This window comes from Lepidochelys kempii, chromosome 4, assembly GCF_965140285.1.
Source record: "Lepidochelys kempii isolate rLepKem1 chromosome 4, rLepKem1.hap1, whole genome shotgun sequence".
Lineage (NCBI taxonomy): Eukaryota > Metazoa > Chordata > Testudines > Cheloniidae > Lepidochelys > Lepidochelys kempii.
Genome location: NC_136383.1, coordinates 107,918,286 through 107,945,767, shown reverse-complemented (window position 1 = coordinate 107,945,767; position 27,482 = coordinate 107,918,286).

Sequence of the window (27,482 nt, the reverse complement as noted above, 5' to 3'; positions counted from 1 at the left end):
CAGCTGTGTTAGTCTGTATTCACAAAAAGAAAAGGAGTACTTGTGGCACCTTAGAGACTAACCAATTTATTTGAGCATCCAATGAAGTGAGCTGTAGCTCACGAAAGCTTATGCTCAAATAAATTGGTTAGTCTCCAAGGTGCCACAAGTACTCCTTTTCTAGTTAGGTTACAAACACCACTTTAAGCCTAATTTTAGAATTGCAAACTGTTTAATGATAATAAAAATGATATTTTATTGAGTTAGCATCTTTTATCCAAGTGGATACATCCAAGCCTGTTTCAAACTTTTACTAATTGATTGCACAGCATATCTATACTCATTAATCGCTTTGCTCATCACATAAATGCAGCCACCTCTAGGATGAATCGCAGTAGCTGTTCAAGAGTCTAATCCAAAGTTCTTAGTCAGTGGAAAGGCTCACATAACTTTAATGGGCTTTGGATCAGGCCCTCACAGTACAGAGCCATTCTATACAACAGTTTAGAGCACAAAGTGAAGAAGACCATTAGAAGGATTTTAGGTAGACAGACTGTAATTAATCAAGATTGAAATTTGTCCAGGACCCTAGAGTTAATCTTCCAAAGAGTGCCAAGGGATCAAGTATTAAGGACCTTGGTTTTATCTCTCCTCCAAAATATGATACCTCTAGCAATACAGCGCTTTGTCATCCTTAACAGAGACTCAAATGGAAAAGTGTCAAGTATTAGATCACCTAGACTACTACTAGCATCCCCTAGGCATCCCACCCAAACACTGAACCAGACTGACCCTCCTTAATTTATGAAAGATGAGAGGATAGCTTTAGTCACGCTCTCAAATGCTAGAAAATATTAACTATCCATATAACCTCCTGAAAAGTACTTATGACAAGAATGTATGTTGAGTTAAAAATAATTAAATAGATTAATACAGATTTTCTATTGAGATTTGTCAGTTACCTTCTTTCCAGGTGACAACACGATAATCAAACATTTGTCTTTTGTTTTCTTTTTGTAGATTGAGTCAACACTACAGTCACAGAAATAATGCAAGCTGGTTCCTTAGCAACCACCAGACTCTGCAGGAAAACATAAATCAATATTCCTAACAGTAACAGTAACTCAGGAAACCATTTAATTCCAGAATACTAGGTTCCCAGACCCAAAATCATTAACAACTATTTCAGAGCAGATTAGAACATACATTATTACTCTGTAGTGTATATAAATTCTATTAGGGTAGAAAATGAAATGTCAAAGTATTTGCATACAAACGGTAAATTGTTTACCATAAGCCTCAGTCTGCCCACTGCAGCATGATAAATTTTGGTCATTTTTCTAAATGGCATTAAAACCTATTAATTTCCAAGGAAATCATTTGAGTATTCCTAAAACAGCACTTAATAGGGTGGTTTAGATTACTCTAGAAAAATCAAGGACTCAGAGAACAGGACAGTTTATCATTCCAGCATTCCTTAATTGGCTCCATCACTTTCTACAGATAACTTTTTTTTAGTACGTTTCTAGCCCTCATGAAGATAAGCATCCAAACATGTACTGAATGTGCACAAATTGAATGATGTCTTCCTGATTCTGCATACAGACAGTGTGAAACAATTCTAGGACAGTTGTGAACTACTCCCAGTCCACCTTAGAGGGCTACTTTCTCTGAAGCCTTTCTGTGATCATATAAATAGAAACCCTGTTAACTATTTAATTATGCATGAGGTTTGCTGAAACACACAGCTAATCCATTTATCCAATCCCAGTATATGTAATGGAAATTAGAGGGATTTTGTCTATTCACTATGGCTACTGTGGGATTATTTACTACTGTATTTTCTTTGACAATTTGTATAGTCTACTTTAAATATCGCAAAGTCTGGATCTCCCACGACCCTACTCAGGAGATTACCCTACCAAGAGGAAAGATTTTGCTGATTGTTCTATCCTGATTCCACCCTTCCTCTTCACCCAATTTCTCCTGACTGGTCTGACAGACTTTCCTCTTCCCCTTTCACTGGGTTCTTCTGATCATTTCATCCAAATGTTCCTACTTAATTTTGCAAAACAAAGATGAGTCACCAGCTCAGAGAGTACCCATGACCTTTGGCTCCAGAAACGTAGGTCTCTTTTATAGGCGTTCAACTGGCTATCTGAGGTTCCAGGGGTCTTATTTTCTGAGGGCCAACCACTGTAGGGCAACCTATGCACTTAAGGATTGATCTTTATTCGTCACTGATAATGTCTGCTGATGTCACAAAAATTGCAAGAGTGGTAAATAAATAATGAAGAGGACAGGTCACTGATACAGAGGGTAACTTGGATAGTTTGGTAAGAGGGGTGCAAGCAAATAATGTGTGTTTTAATATGACTGATCTGATCTTTCCACCAATTGTGCACCCTCCTTATAGTAAATTTATCTAGAATACATTTCCCTAATTTGTTTATAAGAATGTCATATGGGACTGTGTCAAAAGCCTTACCAAAATCAAGATATATCACGTCTAATGCTTCCCACTATCCACTAGGCCAGTAACCCTGTCAAAGAAGGAAATAAGATTGGTATGGCATGATTTGTTCTTGACAAAACCATGCTGGCTATTCCTTATAATCCTATTATACTCTAGGTGCTTACAAATCAATTATTTAATAATTTCTTCCAGTGTCTTTCCAGGTATAGAAGTTAAACTGACTGGTTTATAATTCCCATGGTCCTCTTTGTTCCCCCAAGTCCCCTCATTCCCTATACATTGGGGGTGGCTGGTGTAGTTAGCACCAAAGCAGCTTCCACCAGACTTATGCCAGTAGAGTTTCTCTGAACTAGCATTTTTCAGTGGCCTTCTCCAGCTGCTTTAAGTCTACTCTGCACCACCTTATGGCAAGCCAGCCCCAACCGCACTGCACACCCACATTCTCAAGGAAAGGAATAGAGCCTGGACATATGTTGTCTTTCTGTACGAGTTCTGTTGTTGGAAAATTTCCATTCATACCCTCATTAGCAGCAGATGGTGTAGCTATGGAATGCTGGAAGCACCAATGATTAAAGGAGATACAATTTTTGCAAGTGTAGCTTTGAAGAGATTTTTTGCAGCGTAAATGCTGAAAACGGTTACACAACAGGGTAGGAATTTTTAACAACAAAAAAACAACCAATTCCTTCAAAGTTCACAGACATTTGGGTTTTTTTCTATCAATCACAAAAAGTACACACTGGGAAAAAATGTAATGTAAGTTAATACAATAACTCATGGTTTTTAGTCCTTGTTACAAAACGATGATACCAGAAAGACGACAGAACTAGGTCATTCTTCACAACTGTACTACAAAAAGTGACAGTGTGGTATGAGCTCACCAATTCAGAAATAGACACCTCACCCCTCAAAAAAGTGACTATTTTTACTGCATCTGGTTACATATTCGTCTCCTTTATTCATAGCAGAAAAATTATGTTGGTGACATTTCTGGCGTTAATAAGGGCTTATATAGCATTTTGTAATTTTTTTTCTGTGAAACTACAAACTAAACAATTATTCACAATCACAAGCAATGAATTTCAAAAGATTTATACAAGACCAGACTTATACCAGAGAACTAATACAGCAACTGCAATTAACTTTCCTTTGTTTAAAGCTGAATAATTGTACTTAATCTGTTGAAACCAGGCTATATGACAGACCAGGCTTTTGAGGAGAATTGAAATGATATGAATACTATGAAATTACATATGACTGAGCCAAATTAATCTTTTGTATATCCCCAATAGAGTCCATTGACTTCCACCAGGGATGAAAATAAATTAATTCAGTTATTCATTCTAGCCCCAGAACAAGTTCTTGACAGGGTCTGGTGAATAAGTTTGGATAAAATGAGAGTTAAACCAAACTTCTGTCAATGCTATAAGCTGGAACAAAATACTTAAAAATTTTAAATGTTCCCTCTCCCTGACTAGAGCTGGAGATTTTATCCACTGAAAAGTTCCATGAAAAAGATAATTTTCACTGAAATTTTCTGCAGAAAATTTCAACTTTTTAGTGATAACCCCAAACTTTCTGTGTTTGGTATCCAGTTTTTGATGAAAACTTGATATTTTCCATGGAAAGCAGATACTTCTTGCAAAAAATATTATTTAGTCAAAAACCCAATTTTCCATTGAAAAAGTTTTACAGAAAATTAGTAACCACCTCTTATTCTTGACTTTCCTTGGGAAAAGGCACAAATAGTGGTTTTGTTGAAGGGTATTGTCGGTTCCACTTCTCCCCTCTATCCTTAGTAAACTTTACAAGGTTCTTCTCTCTTGTTGCATTGCCTGATAACCTGGTTTCTGTGCTAAGTAGCTAAGTACTGGTCTGGAACATAATTTTTTTCAATACTTTGGGGAACTCCTTGCACTCCGAGGGGTTCAGAACCAATCCATTTTTTCCAGTAGAAGTGAGGCCCAGCAAGTTAGTTTCTCATGCAGAACCAAATAATACATGACAGATGAGAACCACAAATGCAGGTCTTGAGGGAAATGCAAAGGATGAATGTACTAGTTATCAGAAACAAGATGGGATAGAATGCATCAGAACAAACAAACGAATATGTTCAATAGTTAATCCTGCTGAAAAAATTTTTTGTGAGGAGGTGTTTAGCATCTATATGAAGGGCATGCACACACACTGCCAAATCTGCACTTAGACATGGGCAAAAAAGAGCAGGGGAATCACTGTTCATGGGGTTAATTAACAGAATAAATACCCTGAAGGAACAGGGACAAACCAGTCAAAGACTGCAGATTAACCAAAACATGGGTTTAAACTGAAGAGATCTTAACTGAAAAAAAGTTCAGTGGACTTTGAGAGAACCGACAAAATAAAACAAAACCACAAAAATGTTTAATGATCATTGATATAAATGTCAACTTTCAAACCTCTGAAAACTGAAGGACAATGAAAATCATATGAAAGGACTCATGGACAAAGCCTATTGGAAAAAATCCAGGCTAAGTTATTAATGCTTCAAAGTAGTTAGTGTACTCTGTCCTGTTTCAGTTTTAGCAGGGATCTAATATAAGAGAAAAGTCCATGAAACAATCTAAACTTTATTTAATTTGAAGGGGCAAGAAAGAAGAAACCATTCATTTGGTAGACCAGCTAGTACTTCATACCTTAAATGTGCTATACAGATGTTATAATTAACCCTTGAGATACCCTTGTGATATAGGTAAGTATTACAATTATTTATTTAAATAGGGCCCAGGTAATCAGGGTCCTTTGCAGTGAGAAAGAAGGGTCCCTCCCCAGCAAATCTTGCAAAGGTTCTAATCCTGTAAATGCATGTATGCAGATAGAATTTAGTACTCACACAGACCACCCTCCATTGACTTCACTGGGTTCTGGAGGGACACAAAAGTCCACCCATGCACATGCAAGTTGCAATACTAGGGCTTCATTCAGACATGACCAGCAAGGGATAACAACAATTAACCAGAGGTGGAAACCTATGGGGTGGAAAAATGAAAGATCGGGAGATACTTATGTTGCATACACATCTTGGTAGTTCATTTCATTAATAAAATTTGAGCAATATTACCTTCAGTAATATCAATTATTATATCAAAATAATAAGTAACATCCATATTAAGAAAATCACAGCATCAGGCAGGGATACGTAGACACAGCAATATTAAGTAACTTGCCCAAATCAAGTTCACAGCAGAGCCAATATTAGAACACAAGTGGTCCTATGTCCCAATCAAGAGCCTTTCCTCAAGTCACACTGTCTTAATTTATAAATTAGTAGAATGAGATGCTTACTGTGAAAGAGAACAGATATCAGCTGTAGTCCACAACACTGTAACTGAAGTAACAGTAATTCAAGAAATCTCTCAGCCACTATGGTGATAGACAGTCAGTAGCTCTCCCTCTAACAGAACAACATTCAAGAGCTGAAATGGTGTACGAACATTCTTTCTATCACTTGCCATCATTTTATTTTGTTTACAGAAATGTTTCATTCTACTTTTTAAAACTTTTTATTTTTTTCTTTTGATTAGTGTCTGACTGGTGGCACAAGAAAGAGTACAAGCTTTTCTACCTTCCCATTCCAAATGCGTCTCAGTCCTGACGAAGAGAGACCACCTCTAGCAGTACAAGGGTAGTTTAGCCATTAATTTCTTTGCCTCTGTGCTGAGACTATTGACTATGGTGCTAGTTTTGATGTGGGTAGATGCCCATACAGAGTAGGAGCAACACCACAACTTTTTTCCACCTAGATCACTGAAGTGCCATCAGAAAAATTTCAGTACCATTATTATTAGTAATTTGTAGTCTAAAAGGACTCAATCTCTACACACAGAGAGGAAGGCTTACGTTCCAAGGCTCTGCAATAAGATCCCCATGAACCAACCCCTGTGGCTATGCGGAACCCCACTGACAGTGTGCAGTTGGGTTTGTGGAGTCACACCATGCATGAACCAATGCCTGTGGTTCCAGCATGCCCAATTCCTTGCCTCCCACCCTCTACCTCACTGTGCCATATTAAGATTTACTAGGGTTTTTTTCCATAGAAAACAGTGGACTGTAGAGTGTGAACAGGCTGCCTGCTGTCTGGCCCACCAGTACCATGGAAATGCAGTGTTTCAGCCCAATTTGGACTGAGCATAATTTCAAGGTCTCTTCAGGATAACCCACTTCTACTGCTGGCATTCTATAGTGCAATTACATAGCAGACATTAGTAATCACCTACTGAATGACTGGGTAAAGAATGAATAGGAGAGATGTATTTACCATTCAAAAAATGGAAGATCTATTTCTTATTATTAATCATTTTTATTATGGTAATGCCTAGGGTCCTATTGTGTTAGGCAGAGTATCCCTTTACTTATCTGGGGAACATTTTCCTACAGTACTTTCTATGCTACATGTCCCTATAGATACCTGAGGAGCAGTGAGCACCACTGCTTTGTTTTCTCTTCCAAAAGAAAGCTTTGGACATTTATAATTTTTTATCATACATATTACACATAACTTATGACAAACATGGTTCACATTTATTTATAAATATCAATCCGGTACCACTAAAGTCAATGAGACTTTGCCTTTGACTACAATAGAAACGTAAGCAGAGTCCAAAGTAGAAATTATTGTAGGTGAGCTGTATGCATTTTAATATTGGTTCTTCCCTGTATTTTAAAACAAGTGCTGCTCAGAGTCATAAAACAGAACAGGGCTAGGGAACTGCCAGGAGGATTCCACTCTTGCCCACACTCTGATACTCTGTGCTGACTAAGCTGGACTGTGCTCCCTATTCTCAGCTGGACCCTATACATCCCTCGGCCCACAGAGGTCTTCCAATGTATTCTGTGATGCTCCTGCATCACAATTGCCTTTTTAGCTGGATGGAACAAGACCTTTATAATTACTCAAGATGGAACAAGCTATGAGATCTGTGTCAAAATATCTCCTATAAGGTGTAATGAGTTTTCTAAAACACGACTATTTAACCCTACTCCACAGCAACATGGTGTAAAACTATTCTATAATCAAATGTGAAATGCAAGATGCTTTCTTTTGTTTCCAAGCATTCTTGAATAAGATGTGATACAATTAATTTTTAGGAAATAAAACAGTATAGACCAATTCCACAGCTGGATACTTGCTTTAAAAGCTGCTTTCTGTATTCTGGTTTGTAGAACAGAATATATGCAATGCCTTGGGATGCCAGTGCCAGAGATTTTTAAATTATGGTCTAGACTGTGACTTGGATTACATGCCAGTCCAGGAGAGAAGGGGAAGTAAGAACCCCCACCCCTCTTATAGCATTATACTGCCTATCCAGACCTGCCTCCCTATGCTCTTGGAGCAGGAAGCAGGGAGAGAAGGGTGGGGAATGGGTGAAGCCTTGACTCCATCTCTCCTGTTTGCTGGCCAGCACAGGGGCTGTTGCATAGGCCAGCAGCAAACTCCTATTTCCTGGAGCAAGGAAGAAGCTGTGGTGGCTGTCTGAGTCACAGCACCTTCTAGCACTGCTTCTGGAACAGTTAAGCTTGTATCTTGCTCAAGCCTGTGCCTAAAGTAAAAATTTAGCCCTATGACATTGACAAAAGTTTAGATATAGGGCCTGTCTGGATATCTTTCTGTAAAATGTAATTTAACCAAACACAAGTCATAAAACAAGGGTAATTGGGGGAAATTCTAGGGCCCATTATATGTGGAGGTCAGACTAGATGATCTAACAATCCCTTCTGGCTGTAGAAATGTATTACCCATTACCAAAACGTAGACAGTCAACGCTTATTCTACATAGTTAAATAACTACTTAGCTGGAACTTTTCTAACCTGCTTTTCTTTTTGAAGTTGTTTTACTGTCCTCTTTGCAGTGCCCTTTACAGACTGTTCTGTTGGAAAAAAATCATCCAAGCTGTCCCTTCTGCAGTAACCTTACCAAGCCTATTTTTAATTCTATTAAAACACTTGGCTACAATTGCGGTATAAAATATCAATATTATTGATTCAGCTTTTTCTTTTCTTCAGTGTATGGCTTTAATTCAAGACAATTTATATAATGAAAACAGGAGAATCAGATATAAGAGATAAAAGAGAAAGCATTTTTTTCAAATAATCAGATGAAATGCATAATCAGCATCACATACAGTCTATATCTCTGTACCAGTGAAGGAAGTTATATTGCTCCATATAGAATTAATGACTGCTTTGACCTAGCTGATCTGATTCTTCACTTCAATTCTATGCTGATGTAACTTCGTTGATTTCAGTGGGGCTATACCAACATAAAACTGGTGGAATGGAGGATTAGCCCATTGTATCTATCCTTTAAAAAAAAAATCTAATCAGCAACAAACGGTTTCCATCTCCTATCCCTTTGTATATTATTAAGTATTCAGTTTTGGTTCATCAACATAAAACATAAAGCAATCCTAAATATATAGTGTGATCTCTACCTCCAGTCAGGAGAATGAAATCTGCAAGCAAATGTGTGTATTTTAGATGCTCAAGTGGTCTCAGTTCATTGTGGTAGCCAATTCCCTGTCAAAATAAAATCTTGGACTTACTGAAATCAGAGGGAATTTTGCCATTGACTTCATGGGGCTAGGGTTTCACCTGTATACACATAAAAATATATTTTCACTCTCTCTGTTCCTTCAAGTCTGCACAGGCTGGACTTTATGTATTCATTGGTAACAGTGTGTTTGTGAGAGGGCTAGCCTGAAAAAAGGGGGGTATTGTAGCTTACAATCAAGATGCTGACATTTGGGGCCTGATATTCAGAAATGTTGAGCAATGGGAGCTGCTGCACTTCTGAAAACCAGGCCCTGGTTATCTTCTGAGAGAGAATCCTAAACCATGGGCCAGTTGCTAAGACAGCTCTATCTTCTGCACATAAGAGTTTCACAGTTGGGTTCCACTGTCCCATCAGCATGTAGCTTGACATTGTGATTATAAAAGTTGAAGCAGTCTTTCAGGTAACTTTGGCCAATCCTGAGACCCACTTTATTGCTGAAGACCAAACTTTTGCTTTTCATTTGACCAAATATTTACTTAGGAGCCAAAGACAAGACTGAAACATTGGGGTCATGTGCTTTGTCTTCAGCCTTTGTCACCAAAAATCATAGAATCATAGAATATCAGGGTTGGAAGGGACCTCAGGAGGTCATCTAGTCCAACCCCCTGCTCAAAGCAGGACCAGTCCCCAACTAAATCATCCCAGCCAGGGCTTTGTCAAGCCTGACCTTAAAAATATCGAAAAAATATAAATAAATATAAATAAAAAATATCTGCCGAGCCATTCGGTCCCTAGTCTGCAGCGGTGCATGGGGTTCTTCCGTCCTAAGTGCAGGACTCTGCACTTGTCCTTGTTGAACCTCATCAGATGTCTTTTGGCCCAATCCTCCAATTTGTCTAGGGCCCTCTGTAGCCTAACCCTACCCTCCAGCGTATCTACCTCTCCTCCCTGTTTAGTGTCATCTGCAAACTTGCTGAGGGTGCAATCCACAACATCCTCCAGATCATTTATGTAGATATTGAACAAAACCGGCCTGAGGACCGACCCTTGGGGCACTCCACTTGATACTGGCTACCAACTAGACATGGAGCCATTGATCACTACCCGTTGAGCCCGACAATCTAGCCAACTTTCTATCCACCTTATAGTCCATTCATCCAGCCCATACTTCTTTAACTTGCTGGCAAGAATACTGTGGGAGACCGTGTCAAAAGCTTTGCTAAAGTCAAGAAACAATACATCCACTGCTTTCCCTTCATCCACAGAACCAGTAATCTCATCATAAAAGGCGATTAGATTAGTCAGGCATGACCTTCCCTTGGTGAATCCATGCTGACTGTTCCTGATCACTTTCCTCTCCTCTAAGTGCTTCAGAATTGATTCCTTGAGGACCTGCTCCATGATTTTTCTAGGGACTGAGGTGAGGCTGACTGGCCTCACACAGGTGGCTGTGTTCTGGGAGAAGAGGGAAGCTATTTAATGTCAATTTAAGGCAGTCTATTAGCTGTGGACTGTGGTACAATGTTGAAGCTAGGAATGAGACCACATATGGTGAATAGGAATTTTCAATATAATTAAAATACGCAAATTTCTCTCTCAAATCCTTATGTAATGTTGCAATGTCACCATGTTATACCCTAATGGTGATTAAAATTCATTGGGGTATAAATTGATTCCTACATATAGGAGATAAATCAACTAGTAAAGCACTTTTTGATGCTCCTGGATGAGAGGTGCTATATAAATGTAAGATCATCATCATTAACATACTTAAGAATAATATGCCACTTCATTTTATCAGCAAGTGAAGCCTCTTCAGACTTACAAGCCCAGTGAATCTGGTGAATTTTATTTTCTTTCAGAAGGTGATTGTTCAAAGGTTCTCTCAGCTCTACAACTTATAAACGGTAACACAAAATATCCTTCATGTGTTAAAGTTTCAAAATTTAAGCCTGCCAGTGCATCCAATTCTAAGCAGAGCACTTTAGCACGACATTATATGCATTTACAGGGATAAGCACACAATTATATTATTTATGTACAGTGGGCCAAATGACATGGTGGTATAAATTGGCACAGCTTAGTTGAAGCCAAGGGGACTGTATTAATTTACTTCATTAGAAAATTTGGCTCAGAATATATGATCTAGTTGTGCTTATAGTTAAGGGCCTGATTTTCTAAGTTAGGTCTCCTACATGCTGGAGGAGTGCCCTAATCACTCAGCTAAAGATCTGGGGGTTCAACATCTGCACCACGACCTCTGCTTTTCTTGAAAATGAACTCCAGAAGAGGGTTCATGGCTTTGGCCACATCTCTCTTTTCATTATTCCCTAGTGCCTAGCCTAGGGAATCCATTTTTTTAAATACCTTTCTTAGATGCCTAACTCTCCCCATGCATTGTATGGGGAACCTGGGCACCTAACTCAGGGCTGCAAATTCCACTAAGTGGCAGGGCACCTAAAAGTTAGGCATTGCAACGCTGACTGCTGCAGTGCCTAAGTCCCCCTCATGAATCCCACCCCTTGTGTTCTGACATGAGGACTCCAAGCAGATGGCCACACTGACTAACAATTGCCTAAAACTTCAAAGAGCAGAAAATGTTGACACAATATGAAGAACCTGTGATAGTTGCATAATAAGTGTTTGAGATATTGGAGTCACTGTGCAGCAAAGCACTTTAAACATGAAAATAGTTCCATTTCTTCAAATCAGGAACAATCATTTAGGGCCCAAACCATATGAAAGTCAAGTTTGTGCTTAAGTGCTTTGTTGGCTTGGGACCTAATCTTCCTTACAATTTCTGAGAAATGACAGTTTTCATGATTGATAAACAGGAATACTTTGATGCTGGCAGCCTTATTTTGCTTCATTTGATGATTTATAACTACTCCATGAACTGATCATTGTATTACTTTAAATTAAAATCAATGTAGCTGCAACACAATTGTAAAGATGAGGATTTAAAATCAGAATTTTCACTTGTGACCCTACTAAAAATATTCTTAAAAATCAGAGTTTATTGTTAGATTACGGGGAGGAGGTGGCAATGTTTTTCACTGCCAAATTATGATGTATTATTGTTTAAAGAAGCATGTTGCCATAGATTAGATTAATCAAAATGCTATTTGAATGTTAGGGCTCAGTCACCCAGAGACCAAGATGAGGTGTTGTGGAAATTATGGATATAGTAGCTTTCCCTCCTCCACCCGCCAAAAAAAAAAAAAAAAAAAGTATTTCCTTGACGTTAGTTAATCTTCATTGCAGTTTTGACAACAGTTGGCTTATAGCATATGATTTATTTGATGATCTGTTTATATAATATGTACACTTATATTGACTATTTATTGTCATAAGCTCAATAAGACTAGTTGCATGCATGAAGTTACAGAAGGGTCTGATCCAATACTCGGTTAAGTGAATGGGAGTCTTTTAGTGGGCTTTGGATCAGGCCCCAAACGTCAAGTATTTCAGGATTGGGGCTTTAGATTGCCAACTTTTTATGGCACTGACTATGCCTTCCTACATTTGTCAGAACTATGGTACTACAAATAATCAATAATAATCATAGAATCATAGAACTGGAAAGGACCGCAGGAGGTCAACTAGTCCAGTCCCCTACACTTGTGGCAGAACTAATTATCTAGACAAATCTGACAGGTGTTTGTCTAACTTGATCTTAAAAATCTCCAATGATGGAGATTCCACAACCTCCCTAGGCAAATTATTCCAGTGCTTAACCACGCTGAGGGTTAGGAAGTTTTTTTCTAATGTCCAACCTAAACCTCCCTTGCTGCAATTTAAACCCAATTCTTCTTGTCCTGTCCTCAGAGGTTAAGAAAAACAATTTTTCTTCCTCCTCCTTGTAACAACCTTTTACATACTTGAAAACTTATCATGTCCCCTCTCAGTCTTCTCTTTTCCAGACTAAACAAACCCAATTTTTTCAGGCTTCCCTCATAGGTCATGTTTTCTAGACCTTTAATCATTTTTGTTGTTCTTCTCTGGACTCTCTCCAATCCTGTACACATCTTTCCTGAAATGTGGTGCCCAGAACTGTTTAATCAGAGTGGAGTATAGAGGAAGAATTACTTCTCATGTCTTGCTTACAACGCTCCTGCTAATACATCCCAAAAGGATGTTCGCTGTTTTTGCAACAGCATTGCACTGTTGACACATATTTAGCTTGTGATCCACTATGACTCCCAGATCCTTTTCCGCAGTACTCCTTCCTAGGCAGTCATTTTCTATTTTGTATGTATGCAACTGATTGTTCCTTCCTAAATGGAGTACTTTGCATTTGTCCTTACTGAATTTCATCCTATTTACTTCAGATCATTTCTCCAGTTTGTCGAGACAATTTTGAATTTTAATCCGATCCTCCAAAGCACTTGTAACCCCACCCAGCTTGGTATGTTCTGCAAACTTTATAAGTGTACTCTCTATGCCATTATCTAAATCACTGATGAAGATATTGAACAGAACCGGACCCAGAATTGATCCCTGTGGGACCCCACTCATTATGCCCTTCCAGCATGACTGTGAACCACTGATAACTACTGTGGTAAACCCAGGACAAACAGCTACAAAAGGGGGGGGTTGTAATTAGTCCCAGGGATTAAAAGGCCCCTCCCTATCCACTGAGGAGAGGGAACCAGGGGGCAATAAGGTTCAGCTGGAAAAGGGGTTGCTAGGGAACCAATTAGGTTCAGCTAACTCCAACTACTTGGGACCTTTTTAAACCCTCCCCTGGGTGGTAGGAGGGGGAGAGTGAGGGGAGTAGGGAAGTTGCCAGTAGGCTGTTTGCAGCGAGACACCAGACCTTCCCAGTAGGGAGGCTGCACTCGCTCCCCAAAAGGGAAGGAAAACAAGCACAAGGGACTGACTGAGGAGAGGAGTAACAGGACCCTGTGCCACCTATAAGGATTCACCTTGCCCCAAACCTGAGTCTCCAAGGCTAAACAGGACTGAGCCTACTGAGGCAAACAAGGTATTTTGCCACACTACTCTCTGGGAATGATTTTCCAACCAGTTTTGCGCCCACCTTATAGTAGCTCCATCTAGGTTGCATTTCCCTAGTTTATTTATGAGAAGGTCATGCGAGACAGTACCAAAACCTTTACTAAAGTCAAGATATACCATGTCTACTGCTTCCCCCCCCATTCACAAGGCTTGTTACCCTGTCAAAGAAAGCTATCAGGTAGGTTTGACACAATTTGTTTTTGATAAATCCATGCTGACTGTTACTCATCACCTTAGTATCTTCTAGATGTTTGCAAATTATTTGCTCCATTATCTTTCCAGGTACAGAAGTTAAGTGGACTGGTTTGTAATTCCCTGTTTACTAATTAGTAATAGCTCTACTATATTAAATACCTGACAACTGTCTTTAGGTGTCTAACAAAATTAGGTGTCTAACAAAATACCCGTTGGCCCACATCCTCAGCTGGGGTAAATTGGTTTAGCTTGGATTTTATGCTTCTCTTGCTAATTTCTCATTTATATAATTCATACTGCAGAGTGAAACCAGCAATTACTAGTGCCCTTGTTGAATATGCATAATTGAATCATATGGTATTTGTAGATATTTGCATATGGACATCAAAACAACACAAATATTGGCTGTTTTCTTCTGCATTAGAGTACAGCGTGTCCTTGGCAACACTGATTTATTTTGGAGAAAAATATGTAGGATGTGATATTTATAAAATTCTTTTAGGAAAGTGATGAGGTAGTTATTAGGGGTGAAATCCTAACCCAACTGAAGTCAATGGCAAAATTTCCAATGACTCTACAGGGCCAGATTTCACCCTAAGGGAACAAGCTTTTTGTAATGTTTTGTTATCTACAAAGTTCTACTTCTTGCATATGTGCAGAATCTCACTCACTTGATCTACAGTGCAGTTTTATAAAACAACCCCAAACAGTTGATTAGTAACAGCCATAAAGAAATTTCTAACCTTGCATTCACTTTAAAACTTTGCTATTTCTTGTTAAGTTTGCTTCATTGGTTTTATGGTGGAACCATTCCAACTTTCAAACCTGGTGGGTTTTTTTTTCTAATTTAATCTTTGATTGTAAAGGAAAATTCTGTGCTTTGCAAGTCTTTTTAATAAACAAGTAAATAAAATAAATAAATATGTATTCATAGTAAAGGAATGCTAATATCCTCCAATATAAGCTTATTGTATTTATAAGCTGCTTCCTTTTCTTGGTAAAACATTATGCTTACCTCTGCTAAGGTGAACTATTCTTTGGGAAAGACTGTGAAGTCACAACCAACAGGCAGCCAAAGGATTACATATAATATATATACACACACACACACACACAAACATATACATATATATACACACCAGAGGTGAAAATGGGCCGGGATAGCATATCAATAAGAAGTGCCCACCAGTACTGGTCCATACACAGCCGATATTAAAGCGCTTTAAGGTTGCTCCCCCTTTTGCCCCCCACCCCGGGCTGCCAATGGGGCGAGGGGCTAAAGGGGCAGCTGCCCCGGGGCCTGGTGATTTAAAATGGGCTGGGGCTCTGGCTGCTGCTACCGCAGCAGCGGCTGGAGCCCCAGGCGGCACAGGCCAGGCAGCATGGAATGGCTGGCTGGGGGAGACTGACTCCCAGCCCAGCCCCTTCCGCCCAAGGCCCCCATACCAATAAGCCTTTTATGTTACTTTCACCCCTGATACACACATCTTAGAATGGCTCAGCAAAACAAGCAACAAATGTGCTGTTCTAATAAAAATAAATCAAATTACCGCAGCTTCCAAGGGAGTCATTATTTTTGTAAAACAAAAATACATAGCTTCAATGTTATTTGCCTGCTAATGTTTCTGGCAATTGCTAAACACACTGGAGTCAGATCTTCAGTCGATGCAAATGAGCCAATCTTCATTTAATTCAATAGAACTATGTTGACTCACATCAGCTGAGGATCGTGCCCACTGACTGGGATCATCTCACTGCCAAGTTTCTTTGGTATGTAGGAGTATTTCTGTGTGCATTGCAAGGGACCCGATACACAGTGCTGATGCAAATCTGTAACAAAGCTGATGCAAAGGGATGGCTTTGTACAGGCTACAAAGAAAGGCTGTCCGATTATTTTACTTTCCCAGTCTCATGTCAGACATAAGATATCAGTGAGATATGGATTAGTCAGTATCAGAGGAGCCTGACTAAGCAGAGGTAGAATTATGTTTTTACCATAATGATTGACTAGAAATATCAAGATTAATGTCCCAGATGGACATGGCCTCTATCTACAGAAAGTTAAGGCCCAAATCCCTGTTGATACATACCAATGCACAGGTCAGTGAGATAGTTGGCAGAACACAATGTGAACAGTTCATTCTGACTTCGTACGGCAGATTCCCAGCATGTGCTGATTGTGCTGAGGGCAGGACAGGAATATGCCCATTTTGCACATCTCTATGCTGCTCAGAGCAGCAGGGACCTCTGAAATAGGAGGATTCCATCACAGCATGAGCATGCTGCCTTTTTGTCTCTGGCTTAATTAAAATGATACCCACTGGGGGCCTGAGCTGAATAAGACCTGCAGGTTGTTGACATGGAAAGTACACTGCTCTAGGTATTAGCATGTGTGGAAGTGTGGCTGTGGGAGGAATATATCCACTTCCTACCCAACTGTAACCTGTTTTCCTCTTGACCCATGAAAAACAGGTAGACCTGGTATTTCAGAGTAGACCGCTGTAGCTTTTCAACTGAAACCTTTTTTCAACAACAAAATAATGTGGGCTCAGGTTGATGAACATTTTATGATTTGTGTCACATGAACTGAATGTTTTGTTTAAAAAAAATATTAAGAAAAAGTATTTCATCTCAACCTTTTTTAATCAAAATGTTTCAATTTATTTTATTAAAATGACTATTTATAAAGCCCCCAAATCAAAACAAACCATTTCATCTAACCCAAAACAATTCCCTCCCGCTCCTCCAACTTTTTAGTTTGCCAAAATGTTTTTGAAAACCTTTTGTTTCATGTATCAGAGGGGTAGCCATGTTAGTCTGGATCTGTAAAAGTGGCAAAGAGTCCTGTGGCACCTTATAGACTAACAGACGTATTGGAGCATAAGCTTTTGTGGGTGAATAAGGTACCACAGGACTCTTTGCCTCTTTTGTTTCAGGTTGACCAAAAAATTTTTTTTTCCAACACTGACAGAGAAATGAAAAATCAGTTATTCACCCAACTCTGTTTCAGAGATATTCCTGTCTCCCAAGACTCAGCCACAGGAACATAAGAATACACTCCTAGATACAAACCACTCTTTAGGAAACAGTGGTCACCAGAAAACCAACCAAACAAAAAAAGTCAGCATTTACAGAAGTACAAAAGGTTGTTCAAAGGACCATAATTTCTCCTTATACTTAGGAGATACAAGGTACCAGTTGGCAATAGTGGTCTTCCTAATGACTCCTACTGTATATTAGGCACATCTTCCAGGTATGAAAATATACAGAATTTACTCAAAATATAATTAAAATAACCTTCTCCTGAAGAATAAAATAGTCCATTTTTTATGGTGGATCCCTAGGGCAGGCTATGGCTCCCACCACATCCCCTATGCACTGCTTTAGTGGCATATAGGGCAGTATTGGTGATGCAACAAGCCCGAGCGCTGGAGCAACAGCCAGCATGGGGGACATGCAGAGGTGAAGCTGGGAGGGCTCCTTTAACAAGATGACAAAAAGTATGGAAAAGATGCTTAATGTGTGTGACAAAGTTCCTGCTCTACCTTGGTGGGTCTTGTGCTTATTGGCAGATTTGCTCGCCTTGGAGCTTCACGGCAGCTCTCAGCTTGGCCGTTTTTCTGAATTCACAGTCCAGGTCGACTCCTCCTGTGTCTGACCAGGAGTTGGGAGGATTTGGGGGGAATCCGGGCCCACCCTCTGCTCCGGGTTCCAGCCCAGGGCCCTGTGGAATGCAGCTGTCTAGAGTGCCTTCTGGAACAGCTGTGCGACAGCTACAACTCCCTGGGCTACTTCCCCATGGCCTCCTCCCAACACCTTCTTTATCCTCACCATAGGACCTTCCTCCTGGTGTCTGATAATGCTTGTACACCTCAGTCCTCCAACAGTCCGCGTTCTCACTCTCAGCTCCTAGTACCTCTTGCTCCCAGCTCCTCACATGCACGCCACAAACTGAAGTGAGCTCCTTTTTAAAACCCAGGTGTCCTGATTAGCGTGCCTTAATTGATTCTAGCAGCTTCTTGATTGGCTGCAGGTGTTCTAATCAGCCTCTTAATTGTTTCCAGAAGGTTCCTGATTGTTCTCGAACCTTCCCTGTTGGGAAACGGAACGTCTTTTGCTTGCTCCTCAGCTATTTGCTTTCTATTCTTTCCTAAAGCCCCCTGGCCCGGATTTTTCATACTTTCTGCACCTGCCTTAGTCCCCCCCCGACTGGGCCAGACGCTTTTTTGTTTTTTCTTTTCATTTTTTGTGGGTTTTTTTCCGTCTACGTCCTTCGCCAGCCATCCCCCCCCCCCCCCACGCCTGCTTTCGGGCGCAGCTATTTGCCTCAGCTGAGCCCCCGGAGGAGGGGGGGGAAGATTGCCGATTTTGCTGTCCGGAGGGGGGAGTGGAAACCCCCAGACCCAGCCGTTTTGCCAGCAGCTCAGACCTTACAACATTCTTAACATGCCGGAGGCCTTGGAACACAGCCAACACAGCCGGAGAAGAAGATTTCAGCAGACAGAAGAAATAATATAAATCATCGTGACGAGGGCCGTAAGATTGAGTAATTTTCTGAATTATACTCTCGTGGGGGGGAGTTTGACTGTGATTACTTGCGTTTGTGGCGGCACAGGGGGTGTGGCGTGGAGACCCCCACCCCCGATCCATCGGTGCCCCTACCCCCCCATCGTTATTACGACTGTCACGGCCCCCCCGCCGTCTGTCCCTGCTGGCAATCTGCCATCTCCCTTTGGATCCAGCTGTTCGCTTTGAACTTTGCCTTCCGGACCGGACCTAACAGCCGACCAACCGAGACTCTTTGGACAAACGTGTGTGGGTCTGCACCCCCCCCCGGATTGCTTATCCCACAACTTGCCCCTATTACTGGACCCCGATTTTGTTCCCCCCACTCCTCCCAGTCCCCCCCCTCGGCATTTTTCCCCTTCCCGTCCGCAGCCAGCGGAAGGAGGGGCTATTCCGCCTTCTCCCCTCCCCCCTCCTCCTTCCGGTGTCTCCCTGTCTCTCCCTGCTCACAATGGTGGGGAACGAGAGGGGCGAGACTGCTTCAACAAAATTAGTTGTCCCTTCCCCACCACCACCCCTGCCTGACCCCCAAGGTCCCCCCCCACTACTATTGTTAAGGTACTTGCCACCCCCTCTGCTGGGGCACCGGTAGCAGGAGGCACCAGGGTGATTGCTGCTGCTGCTGCACCCACCGCCCCCCCAGATTCTAGGAAACCCCCCCCCCGGTTCGCCGGAAGGGCCAGGGCGGGTGGAAAGGAAAGGGCCCCGCTAAACGCACTGAGCCCTCCATGGCAGGAGCTGCCCCCACCGCTGCGGCCTCGTCATCAACCGTGGCGCCCCTCCCAGCGTTTCCCTCCACCAGCTCTGCGATTGTCCCTCCCCCGGCCCCCAGGACGTATGCCCGGGCGGCAGCGGGCTCCCCCCTGCCTGCCGCCTCGTCATCTCGCCCCCCCCAGCCTCCGCCACCATCACCAGTGGCCGAGGCCCTTTCCCCGCCTTGACCAGGAAGCACGGTGTCCGTTGCCTCCTGGTGCCCGCCTCACCCCACGTGGAGACATACGTGCAGGCGTTGGCGAAGGTGGTAGGACCCACGGCTATTGTGGCGGCCTCCAAGATGTATGGGAAGGTCGTTTTCTTCTTAGCCTCGGAGGATGCCGCCCAGGAGGCGGTAGAGAGGGGCCTGATGGTGTGGGGGGTGTTTGTCCCCCTAGAACCGTTAGAAGACCTGGGCGTTCGCCTCGTCCTTACCTCCGTTCCTCCCTTCTTACCCAATGCTGCCCTGTTACCCGCTCTTTCCACCCTGGGGAAACTTGTCTCTGTTATTAGCCCTCTCCCATTGGGCTGCAAGGACCCCACCCTCCGTCACATTTTTTCGTTCCGCCGGCAAGTGCAGCTTCTACTACCGGCAGGGGCACGTGACGGAGAGGCGCTTGAGGGGTCCTTTCTAGTCCCCTACGAGGGAGCCCGCTATCGGGTCTTTTATTCTACCGGAGAGGCCCGGTGCTACCTCTGCCATTCAGCGGGGCATGTCCGCAGAGACTGCCCCTTGGCCCGGGGGGGAGGGGCACCCGAAACCCCCGAGACCCGGCAGGACATCGGCCCCATTGCTGCCGACGCCCCTGTCTGCCCAGCACCTGAAACCAACCCTCCTCCTAGTCGACCCATCGCTGCTCCTGTCCGGGCCCAAGAGATACCTTCCCTACAATGCCCGGGCGTGCAAGGGGTTTCCACCCTTGCTAGTACCAACCCAACAGAGCCCATGGAGGAGGGTGTGGCAAGGATATTATTGGGTATAGGAGAGGGCCCTCCCCAAGGAGAAGCCCCCACCCCTCATGCTGCCCCACCGCTACCTCCCCGAACCCCTAAACCATCGCCTCCGCCCCCCGACACGACCCCTGCTAACCAGCCCCCAGATGATGCTATGGAGGGCTGGACCCTAGTCCAGGGGAAGTGAGGCAAGCGGAAGGCTCGAGCTCCACTGCATCCACCCGACGCGGAAGCCCCCCGGAAGACCAGGAAAGGAGGCACTGCTATCGAGCCTCCCGCCACGGCCGCGAGCGAGATCCATCCGCTGGTGTCGGGAGGGGAAGACGGACTGGCATTGGAGGGCAGAATCCCCCCTCCACGGGAGACCCTCCCCTCCGAGACTTCTGAGGACGCCCCTTCTGCCTGGACGCTACCCAAACCCCCCGCGGACCCCGAGGTGGCCGTTGAGGCGGGCCCTAGAGGAGAGGCCCCCGGGGTGGCAGGAGTTGGCCTCTCCCCCGTGTATGCGGAGATTGAGGCCCTAGATTTGACCCCGGTCACCCAGGGAGGGGATGATCTGCTGCCGGCTGGCCTTGAGCTGGGCAGCCTTACCCCAGCCTCCCTTTCCCCATGCTCCCTCCCCCTATTTGCCTTCCCGGGTGAGCACCCTGCAGAAGGCGGTCCACCACCTGATGCCATGGCCGCTAAGACCACCATGGAGCCAGCACCTAGCATTATTGGGAGCCCCCCCCCTTACCCCTTAACCCTTGACTCTGCTCAGGAGGCACTTTCCTTTAGCTGCTTGCCTCCTGCACCCCAGAGCCTTACCCCTGCCCCTGCCCCCACCCCTGCCCCTGCCCAAGGTCCCTCCTCCTGCAATGTTAATGCCGCCCCTGGGGTTATTTCCTTTCCACCTTTTGCAGACTCCCCCCAGGGAGCAGTCTTTGCACTTTCTAGTCGCGACCCATTAGGAGTGGCAATTTTTCCCCTGCCATCCCCCTCCACCCCAAGGCGTGAAATGAATTTAATAACCCCAGCCTGTCAGACGCCCCGTCGGTGGTCCACACCCTGTCTACCTGCCTTAGCGGACCACGAGGCTGTATTAAGAGGCCCATCAGGGAATACCTCAGGAATTGTAACCCCACCCCCCCATGAGCTGCGGCATGCGCTACGGAAGTTCCTAGAGCACACCTGTGGCGCCCGCGATAGGGCACAGCTGGCTCTTCGGCTATGGGGGGACTTTGATCAACTCCTCCAGGCCACAAGGGCCCTTATAAAGGAGGGCAGGGGGCAAGGAAAGCGCGGTGCTGCGGCCTACGAGCGAGCCCGCAGCTTCCGACGCGATCTACTCACCCACGGGATGGGTCATGGGTTGCTGTGCAACCCGCCGGGGGCCCTGAATCCCCCCCCAATACAAGGCCCCCACCCCCCCAGCCCTCCGCATGACGCCTCTTATTATTGCGACCCTGAATACCAGGGGCTGTAGGATGGCTCTCCGCAGGTCCCAGGTGCTCTCTTACCTTCGGGAAGGGAGGTACTCTGTAGTTTTCCTGCAGGAGACCCATACGGACCCGGCCGCCAAGGACAGGTGGTGGCTGGAGTGGGGGGACGGGGTATACTTTAGCCACTTTGCGACCTGGCAGGCTGGAGTGGCAACCCTATTCTCCCCCAACCTACGGCCTGAGGTGCTAGGGGTCAATGAGGCCGTGCCGGGTCACGTGCTGCACCTTCGAGTCCGTATGGAGGGGCTCGTGGTTAATCTTGTTAACATCTATGCCCCGCAAATGAGCTCCAGGCGGCCACAATTTTATCAGCAGGTGTCCGTCTTTCTCGGCACCCTGGATTCGCACGAGTGCCTGGTCCTGGGAGGGGACTTTAACACCACCCTCGAGGAACGGGACCGCTCAGGGGCCGAACCGAGTCCGGCCGCTGCGAATGTTCTCCAAGGGATAGTCGACCATCACTCCCTAGTGGACGTCTGCAGCCGGCACGAACTGCAGCCGGTTAGCTTTCAAGTTGCACCACAGAAATACTTATATACACTTACGCTTCACACCCTTCACGCCCACACCCTGGTGTCCCGCCCCAATACAAAGTGGTGGGATCTCCTGCCACCTTTGGAGGGTGAGCAACCTCGGTGGGCCAGCCTGTATTCCACCTTGGTCCCAAGGCCCGTCGGGGACATCAGTTGGCGGCTCCTTCACGGAGCTGTGAACACGGGCGTGTTTCTGACATGGTTTACCCCCATTCCGGACACTTGTCCTTTCTGTAATGTGAGGGAAACCCTGGCGCACGTGTATTTAGAGTGTGCCAGATTGCAGCCCCTTTTCCGGCTCCTCACAAATATTCTATTACGCTTTTGGCTTCATTTTTCCCCCCACCTTTTTATCTATACACTTCCCATCCGTGGCCCCACAAGGTCGTGGGATCTTCTGGTCAACCTCCTCCTAGCTTTGGCTAAAACAGCCATTTATAAAACCAGAGAGAGGAGGTTGGCCCATGAAATGTCCTGCGATTGTGGGGCCGTTTTCCGATCCTCAGTACATTCACGTATCCGGGTGGAGTTCCTCTGGGCGGCGTCCACCGACTCCCTTGACGCCTTTGAGGAGCGGTGGGCGCTGTCTGGGGTTCTCTGCTCGGTGACCCCGTCCGGTTCCCTCCATCTGACCCTTTGATTGAGGGGAAGAGCGAGAGACGCCAGCCCCGGCCGTTGCCGCTGTGGATACCATCATTCCTGTCATCTAGGAGGGGTCCTATAATACATGGGTGTCTAACCCCACCCCCCCCAAACCGCCCACCCCGCAGCCGTGCCCATCTTACCGGGCACTCTCAGGAGAGAGAGGATCGGTGACACTGGGCGCGGCACTGGGTAACTCGAGGGGGTGGAAGACCACAAGTGTCGAGGAAGCCCCCCCGCTCTAGGCCACCAGGTAACTCAGGAGGGTGGAAGACCACGAGTGTCGAGGAAGACCCCCCGCTCTGGGCCCAGGCTAGCCTGAACACTTCTCCCTCCTGAAAGCTGCTGTGTTATACCTTCTGATTGCATTGTTTTGTTGCATAGTTGTTTTGTTTTCTTTGGTAATTTTGTAAACGTTACCAATAAACTTTCTTTCTGTTTCAAAAAAAAAAAAAAAAAAACCCTTCCCTGTTACCTTACCCAGGGAAAAGGGACCTACTTAGCCTGCTCTCCTGCTGCTGCCCTCTGGCCTGGGCTTTCCTTGCTTTTTGCCCCTGCTTTCGGCTTCCCCCCGACCGGGCCAGAAGCTCTCCCCCCTTTTCTTTTCTTTTTGTTGTTGTTTTTTTCTTTCTCTGCTGTTGCTAGAGTGCTGGCCGGCTGCCTGCCGGCTGTTAACACCCCACCCTCCCCGGCCACCCACCCTTGGACGCTGCTGCCACCGCTCCAGCTGAAAAACCCCTCCTTGAAAGAGGGGGGGCCTGCCGGCCTGCTTCCCCAGAGGGGGGGAGTGGAAGGACCCAGCCCCCAGACCCAGCTGCTTGCTGTTTGTCTGCAGACCCATCTCCGGTCGAGAGGATTCTTATCACTTGCTCCGGCATTTCTGGAATGCAAAAAAGAAAGCCCGGAACAGACAGAGAAAAAGCCATCCACTGGAGGAACACTGCCCTGGGAATCTACAAATCGCCGTGGAGGGGGCCTAAGACTGAATAACTTTCAAACTGTGCTCTCGTGTGGGGGGAGGCCTTGACTGTGTCTAACTGGGTTTGTAGGGACACGGGGTGTGGCACGGAGCTACCCCCCGATCCATCTGTGTCCTCTCAACTCCCACACTACGATCTTCACCACTAGCCCCTCCACCGTCTTTGCTGGCTGTCTAACATCTGCCTCTGGACTCAGCTACTCGCCCTGATTCCACCGCATGGGCCAGAAGCACCAGCCAACCAAACAGGACTCTCTGGACAAGCGTACGGTGGTTCATGTGCCCCCCCCCCGAATTGTCCACCCCACAGCTTGTCCCTTTCTACCTGACCCCAACTCCTGTTAATCACCTGCCACCGCCCCCGCTGGGGCATCGGCAATGGAGGGTATCGAGATGACCTCTGCTGCTGCCATGCCCATCGCCTCCCCAGACTCTAGGGAAGCCCCCACAGCCGGCGGGAAAGGCCAGGGCAAGAAGAAGGAGAAGGACCCCACTAAAACCACTGGGTCCTCCATGGCAGGGGCCACCCCCACTGCCGCAGCCCCGCCACTGAGCACGGCATCCTCCCCCGCTGCCCCCTCCACCAGCTCTGCGGATGTCCCTCCCTCAGCCCCCAGGATGTATGCCCGGGCGGCAACAGCCCCCCCGCCTGCCGCCTCATCATCTCTCCCACCCACCGCCTCTGCCGCCATCAATAGCGGCCGGGGCCCCTTTCCCACCATGACAAGGAAGCATGGTGTCCGATGCCTCCTGGTGCTCGCCTCGCCCCATGTGGAGACCTATGTGCGGGTGTTGGCGAGGGTGGTGGGGCCCTCGGCCATTGTGGCGGCCTCCAAAATGTACGGGAAGGTCGTTTTCTTCTTAGCATTGGAGGCTGCCACCCAGGAAGTGATGGAGAGGGGCCTGACGGTGGGGGGATGTTTGTCCCCCTAGAGCCGCTAGAGGACCTGGGTGTCCACCTGGTCCTGACCTCTGTCCCTCCTTTTCTCCCGAATGCTGCCCTGCTACCCGCCCTTTCCACCCTGGGGAAACCTGTTTCTGTTATCAGCCCTCTCCCGTTGGGCTGCAAGGACCCCACCCTCCGTCACATTTTTTTCTTCCGCCGGCAAGTGTAACTTTTACTGCCATCGGCGCTCGAAGGGTCCTTCCTAGTCCTCCACCAGGGGGCCCGTTACGGGGTGTACTTTTCCACAGGGGAAGCCCAGTGCTACCTCTGCCGGGCATCGGGGCATGTCCAGAGAGACTGCCCCTTAGCCTGGCTAGGAGGGGCACCTGGGATCCCCGAGACCCGGCAGGACATCGGCCCCGTCATTGCCGAAGCCCCTGGCCTCCCGATACCCGAACCCACCCCCCCTCCTCTTCGGACCACCGCTATTCCCACTCAGGCCCAAGGGGCACCTGCCCTACAATGCCCAGATGAGTGGGAGAGCCCCACCCGTGCTGCTGACAATCTAGCGGGGCCTATGGAGGAGGGTGTGGCAGAGATACCACCAGGCATAGGAGAGAGCCTGCCCCAGGATGAATCCTCCCTCCCTTATGCCGCCCCACCGTCCCCCCCCCAAGTCCCTGAGCCATCACCTTTACCCCCTGACATGACCCCTGCTAACCAGCCCCCAGATGATGCCATGGAGGGCTGGGCCCTAGTCCAGGGGAAGCGAGGCAAGTGGAAGTCTCGAGCTCCACCTCATCTATTCGAGGTGGAGGCCCCCCAGAAGACCAGGAAGGGGGGCACTGATGCCGAACCTTCCGCTTTGCCCAAGAGTGCATCCCATCCACCGGTGTCAGCCGGGAAAGACGTGGCAGCACCGGAGGGTAGTGTCTCCCCTCCACGGGAGACCCTCCCCTCCGAGACCCTCGAGGAAGACATTTATGTCCTGACACTACCCGAAGCCCCTGTGAACCCCGAGGCAGCCGTCGTGGCGGGTGCCAGCGGGGAGAACCCCGGGGCGACGGAAAGTGTCCTCTCCTCCATGTTTGAGGAGATCGAGGCCTTAGATCTGACCCCAGTCGCCCAGGGGGAGGACGACCTTTTGCCAGCAAATCTCAATCTGGGTGACCTCACTCCACCCCTCTTTTCCCCATGCTCCCTCCCCTTAACTGCTGCTTCCACTCCCACCTCCGAGGAGCCCCTGGACTCCTCCACCGACCCAGCCACTGATGGCACCCCGCTGATGACCACCGAGCCTGCTCTGGTGACAGCCGGCGCCACGCGGCTGGGGCACAAGTCGCCAGGGGCACCCCCATTGGTGCGGAGCAATTGACTTCCTTCCTGGGCGGGGGCCCTACAGAAGATAATCCACCTCCTGATGCAGTGGCTGCTAAATCCACCACAGAGCGCGTGCCCGGTGTCACTGAGAGCTCCCTCCCCACCCCCTTAACCCTTGAGCCTGATCAAGAGGTGCTACCATCTAGCTGCTTGCCTCCCGAAACCCAGAACCTCGCCTCAGCCCCTGCCCCTGCCCCTGCCCCTACCCCTATCCAGTTTACCTCCTGCAATGTCATTGCCGCCCCCGGGCTGTCTCCTTCCCTTTCCCAATTGATGACCCCCAGGGAGTGGCCTTTGTGTTCTCCTGCCCCGACCCATTAGGAGCTGCTATTTTCCCTCCACCACCCACTATCGCCCCAGAGCTTGAGGCGGGCCTAGAAGCTCCAGCCCATCAGGCACCCCGTTGGGGGTCCGCACCCTGCTTGTCCATTTTAGTGGACCACAGGGCTGCACCAAGGGCCCCACTGGGGAACAACCAAGAAATCGTAACCCCACCCCCCCATGAGCTGCGAGAAGAGCTGTGGAAGTTTTTAGAGGATGTCCATGGCTCCTGCAACAAGCTACAGCTTGCTTTCCAGTGATGTGGGGACTTTTCTCAAATCCTCCGAGCCACAAGGGCCCTCATGGGGGAAGGTAAAGGGACGGGGAAGCAGGATGCCGCGGCCTACTGGTGAGTCCGCGTCTTCCGTGAACAGTTACTCACCTACTGGATGGGTCATGGACTGCTGCGCGGCCCGCTGGGAGATGCAAGTGTCTCTGCCAGTGAGGACCCCGCCGACCCTCCCCATGACACCTCTCACCATCGCAATGTTGAACACCCAGGGTTGTAGGATGGCTCTCCGAAGGTCCCAAGTGCTCTCCTTCCTTCGGGAGGGAGAGTACTCTGTGGTTTTCCTCCAGGAGACCCATACGGACCCGACCGCCGAAGACAGTTGACAGCTGGAGTGGGGGGACAGGGTCTACTTTAGCCCTGCAACGGTTCAACAGGCTGGAGTGGCGACCCTTTTCTCCCCCGACCGACGGCCCGAGGTGCTAGGGGTTGCCGAGGCCATGCCGGGTTGCCTGCTGCATCTCTGGGTCCATATGGAGGGGCTCGTGGTTAACCT